The following is a 6495-nucleotide window of genomic DNA, read 5'->3' as shown; positions in this document are numbered from 1 at the left end:
TTTTTTGTACCGGGTAGATAATATATACTATGCATCAAACTTGCAAAGCACAAATCCACATTAATATTGAAGTGAAAATACGAACATAACAGTCAGACAAATGTAATATTTAAGCGAACTAATATATCAATATTCCATTTCAGATAGCAAATGAAGTTGTGACTTGACAACAAAAGACATGGAATCAAACTGAAGCATAGAGCCAATCAGCCAAACTAGCCATCTTGCCAACAAAAGTGTAGCCGTCTAAATCACCATGACACCATCAATATATCCTAGAAGACACTATAGGATAAGAAAATGGATTTGTTATTCACAAAAATTCAGTGTTGTGATTTGTTTATTTATTCAAAACAGAGAGCTTGTAACAATAGAAAAGGTTAGATGGAACGTACCAATAGTGTGCTAAAGAAAATCACGAGGCAAATGTCCTTTCCGAGACTTCATTGCTGTAAATGTTCGAATAATATCTTTATCATCAACTGACTTGAATAACTCCTGCTCGGTGTAACATATCATCAAGTCGTTGAACCATTCGTTGTTGATCTTGCTACACAATTTATTCTTGATAATATTCATTGCTAAAATGCTCTCTCAACAGATGCAGTTGACACCGGCAATATCAAAGCCAACTCAATAAGTTTGTATACCAATGAAAATACCAGATTTTTCTTAGTTTCAACCATCTTCACGGCCAAACTTTGAACATCATCACAAGTAGAAAAAGAAGCATGCCTTTTCACTTGACTTATATAAGTGAGGAGCTGCTCTCTTATTGTTCCACGATCATCATTAGAGAAGTCTTCATGATAAATTTCAGCAAGACGAGCAAGTTTATCAACATTGAACTTGGAGAAAGAGTCCTTGGGGTCAAGACATGAGAAGCAATCAAGCACACAATTTGCTTCTTCACTAAAGCGGTGATCCATCTCCACACAAATTTTGTCAATAGCAACATAAAAAATCTCTGCACGGTAATGGTGAAGATTAGTAACAGTTCTCCCTTCTCTCCTTGAACGACCACGAACTGGTATTACTTCGTCCATATTTGGTACTAGAATACTATTAGCACCACAAAATTCTTGGACATCACCAAATAAATTATCCCAACCACTCTCTCTGAACGTTGCCAACCGAGCCTTGACATCATTAACTAATTCCATGGCAAGAACAATATTGAGATCTTTTCTTTGCAAAACTTTTGAAAGCTCATTTGTGATGCCAAATAACTTCAACATAAGCTTCAGAATGAAAACAAATTTAAAGCTCTCCATTTTTTCTATCAAACCTGCTGCTTGAGATGGTCCACGTCCATATTCATCAACTGTACTAAGCACCTTTAACACGGAGGACCACATTTGATCCAAACGCAGTAAGGTAGTATGATGTGAACCCCATCTAGTATCCCCCGGTCTAGAAAGAGTAGATGATTGGTGCAAGCCCCTTCCAGTAGATATCTCACCACTCTCAAGTCTATCCAGAATATCTTGGTGTTGTGCCTCGGTCAATGCATCCCTTCTCTTGCAAGATGTTGTTGTTGTAGTCACAATCAAGGAGATGTACTCAAAGAAATCATGAATAGATGAGCAACTACTAGCAATAGACACGACCACCAATTGCAGAGGGTGAGCATAGCAATGAACATAGAAAGCATAGGGGTTTTCATCTATGATCTTTTTCTGCAAACCATTAAATTCACCTCTCATATTTGAAGCCCCATCATATCCTTGACCCCGTATCCTTGAAATTGATAACTTATAATGGTCAAGAATGCCATAAAGAGCATCCTTTAGTGACTCGGACGTCGTATCTTTGACATGATGCAAAGCAAGGAATCTTTCCACAACCCTCCCTTTGTCATTCAAAAACCTATAGGAAAACACAATAATGTCAGTTGGTTGCATAGAGAATAAATGACAAACAAACAACAAAATAAAAGTGAAACTACTAACCTCAACATCACAGCCATTTGCTCTTTCATAGATATATCACGTGATTCATCAATAAGCACCGAGAATTGTTTGTCACCAAGCTCTACCATGATCTTCTTTCTAACTTCATGTGCACAACACATTGCAAGCTCCTTTTGAATGTCACCAGATGTCATTGTGCAATTTCTACCACCACGGTTAAAAGCATCTCTGACTTGTTCATTCTTAGTTTTTTCCAAATCTATCATCTCTCTAAAGTTTCCCTTGTTTAGAGAAGTAGCTGATTCATCATGTCCACGGAATGCCAAGCCTTGTGCAATGAGATATCTTGAACAACTTACAGAACAAGTTAAACGAATCTTATACATTTCTTCTGATTCCTTGCTTGATCTAGCAAAGTTACTTGCCACACTTTGTCTTTGATTATTATAATCATCATAATGCTTGACGCAAGAGTTGTGCCTACTACCATGACCACCAATATGATCTTTGAAGCCTTTAGATGCATGCTTCCAATCTGTAAATCCTTCTTTGGTGAAGACTTCATAACCAAAGTGCTCAGCCCTTTTGGGTTGCTTAATGAGAAAACAATAAAAACAATAAGCTGCATTCTTCCACTCACTGTATTCTATCCAGTCATACTTTTATACCAAGATTTGGAAAATGCTCTTGAGGAATGCGAACTTCCAAATTCAGTGCGACGGTATTTATTCAAATCTGGTTGCATTGGACCCTTCAATATATATGCTCTCCTCACTTGGTCTTGAATATCAGGAGGATACTCACAAATTTGTTTTCTTTTTTCCGGATCGTGCTCAATCGCATTTGGATTAAATTCATTGGCAACGTTAGGCGCTGGTGGCTCTACTTCTATTTCAGGCTGCGCATCATTCACATTTTCAGTCCTTTGCTCTACTTCTACTTCAGGTTGCACATCATTCATATTTTCAATCCTTGCTCTCTTAACCAAAAACCTCCCCATCTCTTAAATTTAGTGAGTAAAAAAAATCTGAAGTTAGTTTTTACACAAATAAGAATATGGGTTAATCACAAGTTCATAGTACAGTCCAATAACAAAGCTACTTGCATGAACTACATGTATCAGATTATCAAGTATTTCTTGATGTTGCCAAAGTGAAATCGGTGAAATATTTCTTAAAATTACTAGAGGAAAGAGTCTGCAACCTGCATACTAGTTTGTCAGTCTAATGAACTTACCGTTTCTGTAGTTTCCAACCGCTAACAAATAGATTTTCTCTTTGGACTTTGGTCATAATCGTCCCCAATCAAAAGTTCCTAAATAAGCCCTAAGTACATCAATATCTCAACCCAAATCAGTTATTAAGTATGCGATCTTATCGGAAGTCGAAGGAAAGGAACTGCCCCAGCCTTCAGGAGAGGAAGGGACAAAGGAAGGGACGACCGTGGCCACTGCCGGCTCGCCGTCGGCCTGCCGCTCGCCCAGCCCCAAATCGCCGCCTCGCCTTCAAGCCCCTGCCGCACTTGGGAGAAACCGAAGAGACGCGAGTACGCGAGAAGCCGAGAACTGTCTGGACTCTGGAGCGCGATGGTATTCCCTGTTGCCTCGTGGGCTGGAGCGAAGCGATCGATGGTATTCTTTTTTTTCTAGTGGGCTGGAGTGATCGGGACGTTCTAGTAAATAACTGGGTTGGACTGTGAAGGAGGCCTAATCCAGTTTTGCCCGGGTAAATACAGTCCGTATCGAGAAGTTTCACGTATTGTGGTACGACCACTGTTGCCGTTGGAGTGCCAGCGAGCCCGGGCAACTGCCCAGGGTCGCTGGGCGCTCGCTCCGCCACTGGTCTAATGAACTTACAGTTTCTGTAGTTTCGAACAGCTAACAAATAGATTTTCTCTTTGGACTTTGGTCATAATCGTCCCCAATCAAAAGTTCCTAAATAAGCCCTAAGTACATCAATATCTCAACCCAAATCAGTTATTAAGTACGCGATCTTATCGGAAGTCGAAGGAAAGGAACTGCCCCAGCCTTCAGGAGAGGAAGGGACAAAGGAAGGGACGACAGTGGCCACTGCCGGCTCGCCGTCGGCCTGCCGCTCGCCCAGCCCCAGATCGCCGCCTCGCCGCCTCGCCTTCAAGCCCCTGCCGCACTTGGGAGAAACCGAAGAGACGCGAGTACGCGAGAAGCCGAGAACTCTCTGGAGCGATCGATGGTATTCCCTGTTGCCTCGTGAGCTGGAGCGAAGCGATTGATGGTATTCTTTTTTTTCTAGTGGGCCGGAGTGATCGGAACGTTCTAGTAAATAACTGGGTTGGGCTGTGAAGGAGGCCTAATCCAGTTTTGTCCGGATAAATTCACTCTGTATCGAGAAGTTTTACGTATTATGATACGACCACTGTTGCCGTTGGAGTGCCAGCGAGCCCAGGCAACTGCCCAGGGTCGCTGGGCGCTCGCTCCGCCACTGGATCGTAGTACTGCCAAGTAGTCCCAAGGCAAGAAGACGAACAACTGTAACCACACGAGACTTTTTTGGCCAGAAGAAATGCAACGGCGTTGCACGTGTCGGTGCATGCATGCATCATCAGGCCGCCTGCATGCGCGCGTGAAAGGTGGACACACGTACGCGTCTCCCAGCAATTCACAGACCCGTGACCGACTGAAGGGTAGGTCGCGTGGGGGTGGTGCAAAACGGACGGAGCACACAGGGTTTTGGCCAGTCATACGGGGATCATCAAGGATAGTATCTCCGTGCCGGGCGGGCGGGCTGTCGCTCGGGGCGTCGCCATCGCTCCGGCACATGCGCTGCCGATGCGCGGATCAGATTGGCTTGGACCGGACTGGATGCGACGCCGAGCGAAAGCATCATCCTCCGACCAGAAACGAGGGCCTGTGCAACGCAACGGTACACCGTACACGGACGATGGGGATCCTCTACCTCAGCTCGCGTCGTGAACAGAGCCCATGCATGCGTCAACGTTGAACAAAATGGTGTGCCATACAGGTGTTGGCTTCAATTCGTTGCTGACCTGCGCTGAAAACCATGGGCGGCCTAGCTACAACGTTTCTTTGTCCACGTTCACGTACCAGTTGGTTTTGTCACATTTATTACGTGGATAAGCAGTGCTCCCTCGAGTAGGGTGTTTTCAGTTTTAAAACATTTTGGAAAATAAATTATACATATGTGCATGTAAAATTTCACAAAGAAATACCTTGAATTGCAATTGCCAGCTGCACACGACATTCATGGACTTGAAGAATGAACAATGAACAATGCATCTGCTGAAAAGCCACATATTTGATTTTTTTGTGTAGCTCTCATATTTCATCATGAAAATTTATGCACATATACATTATGTCTCTACTCCTACCATTACCAAATTCATGGAGTAGGTGTGTGTGTGTGTGTGTGTGTGTGTGTGTGTGTGTGTGTGTGTGTGTGTGTGTGTGTGCGTGTGTGTGTGTGTGCGTGTGTGTGTGCGTTTAAAAGAAACTTTGCAATGTAAAACAATGAATTTCAGAAGAAAAAAAATTAAACTCAATGAGCTCATCCTACATTCAGCGCTTGCGCTGCTCCCTCCATTTATCCATACAAGGCCACACCAAGTACTCTATTTCAATACTTCAGCCTAGTGTCCCATTAACTAACTGAGCAACCATTTTTCTTACTCAATAAGATGGAGAAAAGTTTTTGTTTCTGCTTCGTCAAAAAATCAAATGATGAGAGCGAGGTTCTGGTAATGGTAGGAGTAAGGTAAAGTGAAAATGGGTTTTTGCTTGTGTATGCTTTGTGGCACTGAAATATTCCGATCGTTCAAAACATACAAATAGAACAATGTACTCCCTCCATTCCCTTATACAAGGTCACAAATTTAAATTACAGGTACCAAAGTAAAGTTTAATGGCTGCTTTGCAAGTCCACAAACTCAAATTATAGATGCAAAACGTATTTTTCATAGTGGCCTTGTATAAGGGAATGGAGGGAGTATATAGATATAATAGGCAAGGAAATACATAATGCATCTAGTTCTATTGACTAATTTGCAAAAGCCACCACAACCACATCAACGAACACCCTCCCTAACGGGAACATTTGCTACAATGGTGGCGGCGTCATCTCTGTCATCCCGTCGGTGGACATCTGACCAGGGCCATTCCGAAATAATTTTTAGCAGATGCTTCACTCCTCGGACAGACAGGAGGGGCATGTTTTTTTAAGCCTATGCGTCGTAGCTTCATTGTCATAGGCATTCGTTTCCAATCTTCACTCTTGAGAAGTGTGTTGTCCCAGTGCAGTTTAGATGTATATTAATCTTTATTATATAATAAGAAGGCCAAGAAATTAGTTATGCATTCTTTTGTCCGCTAATTTGCATCCCAACACTCCTATGTCGATCATATCTCGCGTTGGATCAATATTTTCGTGGGCCAAGTCGAGTCAAAATTTTATCATCAATTTATATTAAACTTTTTTACTTGTCAAAACTCTTTTTTGTTAAAGATATACTAATATTAACAATAATATATATATATATATATATATATATATATATATATATATATATATATATATATATATATATATAT

The 6495-nt window shown here is 41.8% G+C and overlaps 1 pseudogene; it reads right to left on the bottom strand.

Moving 5' to 3' along the window:
* Window positions 1–405: 405 nt before the first annotated feature.
* On the bottom strand, window positions 406–2913 carry LOC123051554 (zinc finger MYM-type protein 1-like; annotated as a pseudogene).
* Window positions 2914–6495: the final 3582 nt, after the last annotated feature.

Source organism: Triticum aestivum, chromosome 1A, assembly GCF_018294505.1.
Source record: "Triticum aestivum cultivar Chinese Spring chromosome 1A, IWGSC CS RefSeq v2.1, whole genome shotgun sequence".
NCBI classification, from domain to species: Eukaryota; Viridiplantae; Streptophyta; class Magnoliopsida; order Poales; family Poaceae; genus Triticum; species Triticum aestivum.
This window is presented reverse-complemented; position numbering and strand designations above follow the sequence as displayed.